At 43.1% G+C, this 3,848-nt stretch overlaps 1 pseudogene; it reads right to left on the minus strand.

The window, feature by feature from the left end:
- Positions 1-2,822: 2,822 nt before the first annotated feature.
- On the minus strand, positions 2,823-2,990 carry LOC114609134 (annotated as a pseudogene).
- Positions 2,991-3,848: the final 858 nt, after the last annotated feature.

The raw sequence follows: 3,848 nt of genomic DNA on the forward strand, positions 1-3,848 counted from the left end.
GCCCCTTCCGCCCACACCTCCCGCCCTGCTGGCCTCTTCCGCTGCCGACGGCACGCAGGCGTGATTGACGCCCCGCGCAGGCGCAGCCGCTGAGGGAAGGGCTGTCCCGCGGCAGGCGCATGCGCGGGTGACAGGGCTCTGCTTGGGCGGGAAGCAGTTTGTGAAGGCCTCTCTGGGCTCAGCCTTTCCTCTCCGGAATGCGTCCTGCCTTCAGGTGACCCGGCCCTGCCCGGACATCAGCGGCCGCGGTACTCTAGCCCCCTCCTTCCGCGCCTGGAAGCTTGAGATGGGTCACTGATGACGACGCAGACACACTTTGCAAAGCATGTTGCCACCTGTTGGAATAGCCGCTCCACCCCCAGCCGAAATACAAGTCTGAACAATGGCGGGTTTGAGTGGCTCACAGGCCCACAGTTTTTCTCTTTAAAGCTGATGCGCTCGTAGTAGTATTTCGTAACATGCCCCACATTCAGAGGCCTGCGCTCACCGCCTCAGCAGTGCCCGGGGAGGTTCGTCTGGTGTAGGCAGGCGCTCCCTTGAAAGGACCTGACCTAGTTCTTTGCACTGCGGCTGAATGGTAATTGATTTTGAGTTTTTGAGACAAGGTCTCTCTGGTCGTCCTGGAACTTCCTGGGTAAACCAGGCTGATTTACATACTACCTGGCTCTGCCACCCAAATGGTGAGATTAAAGGTGGGCCCCTCCGCGCCACACTAGCTAATTTTTAAAAAGAAAAAAAAAATACGTAAAAGGCAACTAAGCCGTTGTACACTAGTACAGGATTTTAAGGGGCAAGTTTCTGTAATATTTTAATTAAGGTAATGTCCACGCTGATCTGCACGATACTTTTCTTTTTTGATAAAGGTTACGTTTTATGAAGGAGAAGTTTATGAGGACTTCACTAACTAAACAAATGATTCACTTTCTGTTTATTCTGAAGATTGTTCTTACCAGTGCTTTGGAAGTATTAGTAGGTACTTAATGAAGCAGAAGTGCTCCTGACGTCGGGGAGGGGGAGGGGGGCACATGGCTGTCAGGACACAGAGACACACACAGGACTGGAACCTTCCTTGAGGCTATGAGCGGTCCACCTATGGGCAGCATTCCTCTCGGAGTGGTTAGTCTTGAATCTCACTGGTAAGAGCCATGCAGAAAAATTCAAAATTGGTTTTATTTGGTCTCCATAGTTGTTAGTATTGGAAAAAATAACAACTGAAAACATATTTAAGGCAACTGAGCAATTAGTAAAGATTTTCAAACTTTAACACGAAGACACATCATTGGCTTGAATTTCTCAGGAATGATCTTTTTAGAAGGATCATTTTGTTCTTAGACCTTGTGCAATGAAGTAGGTCTGAAGTCATGAGACTTAACAAATTTCAGGTAAACCAGAAGGAAAGCAGCTGTAAGTGCTGTTTAGCTCTTCCACCATAAGTTTGCAGTGTTTAGAAACAAAGTTGTTGGGTAGGAGCTCCAGCTCAGCGATTAACATATTAATATAAGAACATACTGGCTGCTCTGCAAGGAAGCCAGATTGGGTTCTCAGTACCCACAAGGTGGCTTACAACCCTCCTTAACTCCCGTTCCAAAAAATCATTGTCCTCCTGTGGCCTCTGAGAACACCAGGCACACATGGAGAGCACATTCATACTTGCAGACACATAAAGATACTTTTGAAAGAAAATCAGTGAAACTGTATCTAGCAATTATTTAATTAAACATTCACATATAAGAAATACAAAATTCATGATATAAAGTAGTTTCTTATAATCGGACCCTAGCAGATGCTACGCCATGTCTAAGACCTCTGGGGAGGGTTTAGAAATGACCTCCTTATTACAGGGATCATATTTAACTCCATATACTAAGGCCTGGGAGTTCACCAGCCAGAGTAATGCATGTGATCGTTGGTCACTGCTCAATGCTGTGTGCCATGGTGTAAGGCTTGTAAGTCTTTGTAGTCTGTCAGTTACGACTTTTTAAATATTTCGACAAATTTGAGTAGCTGCCAGATACTGTACAGGTTTCTGGAACTCCTGATGCTGTCATCATAGCATGTTCATTCCCTTTTATAACATGGCATCACATCATATTTGTATATAACCTATTTCCATTGTTAACATGTTTAAAGAACAGGGAACCAGAGTAGGTGCTATAAGCCACTGAGAATTGGGAATCAGATCAGCTAGGCCACAGAGAATCAGAATATACTAATCAGATATGCCTTTGTTTCCTTAACTGAATTATCACGTGGGAGTCTCTCCCTGTAGTGCATGAACCCAGTAACTGCAGTTGTCATGTTTGTTTTCTATTGCTGCTGTAAAAATTGGTACAAACTTAGCAGTTTAAAAGAATAGAAATTTACTGTTTTCTGTAGGTCGCTGCAACTCACTCCCTTGTGCTGAAGTCAACTTGTCAGTGGACTTCATTGCTTTCTAGAATTTTGGAAACGAGTGTTAGTTCTTTCTAGCCTCTAGAAGCCACTGAGGTGTCTTGGTCTGTAGCCCCTTTTCCTCCACTTTCAAAGCCAGTAGTATCAGCAAAAGGATCTTTAGTTTTCAGGATTGGTGTGACAAAATTGGGCCCACTTAGAATAATCTCACCATCACAAGGTCCTTAATCATATCTCCCAAGCCCCTTTGCATTTTATCTTTTGAACCTAAATTTCTTTTATACAAAGTATTAAAATACAATTGCATCTCTAAAATGAAATTATAGGTATACAGTTGTAGTCACTAAGTAAACTAAGTTAAACACTATACATTAAAGAGAAACATCAGTGAGGCAAATATATGAGTGAAGACACTCCTGAACACTCCTGTTTCATCGAGCATCAAACCCACCAATCCTTTTCTTGTACATTATTCTGTGTCCACGTTCTCTGCATCTGATTGGATCCCTGGCTTTTATTTCGCTTTCAGTGTGACACTCTCCACAGATACATATCATTGGCTGCTGCTTTGGTGGTTGAACATCTTTCTGGGTGTCCATTGTTAGTGCCTCCACAGCTCAAAGAACCGTCTCTTCTCTGAGTGTGCAAAAGCCTCTTCCCCCTTTGCATTTTATAAGAAAATATATTCACAGGCTCTGGTGATGAGAGTGTGGAAATCTTTGTTGGGGGAAACTTTGCCTACCACACTCCACCATCAGGCCCCCCAAAGATTCATGATGTTCTCATGCAAAATCCATTCAGTCCTTGTTCTCAGAGGAACCCTTCCAATTTCAAAGCATTACAACATCTCACCTAAGTCTCAAAAGATTAAATCATGTAAAATTTCTGAATTAGATACGGGTAAGACTCTGAGTTTCTATCCAGGGCAAAGTTATTTCCCATCTGGACCTAAGTGACTAGAAGATAAATTCCCTGCACCCAGAGTACAAAAACAGTCATTGGAATAAGAGACAGAATTATAAGATGGTTAAAACCATCCCTATAAAAAAAAAAAAAAAAAGAGGCCAGAGTGGGAAGCAGCAGTGCTAAACAGTTTCAAATCCAGCCCAGCAGTCTCCACCTAAAGTCAGGGCTCCACCTCTCCTCCATTCAAACGAGAATCTGATGGCCTTAACGGTCAGCCTCCAATAACCATTACTATACTCTTTAGAGTGACTGTGTAAATATGTATCGTACATTTGTCTTAGCCACGTCATTTCTCTGTTAGTCTGTCAAATGGTTAGTTGCCATTATTTACCTTTAAGTAAACACTCGATCACTACTTTTGAAGTTGAGCATTTTAAGAAACTGCACTGTAGACCACTTCATGGGAAGTGCAAATATGCCATCTAGTTTCTATGGATGGAAAAGAATGCAGTCTCTGTTTTATATTCAGGTCACATCTTAGCTGCAGTTAA

The sequence above is a fragment of the Grammomys surdaster genome, unplaced genomic scaffold, assembly GCF_004785775.1.
Source record: "Grammomys surdaster isolate TR1022 unplaced genomic scaffold, NIH_TR_1.0 125947, whole genome shotgun sequence".
Lineage (NCBI taxonomy): Eukaryota > Metazoa > Chordata > Mammalia > Rodentia > Muridae > Grammomys > Grammomys surdaster.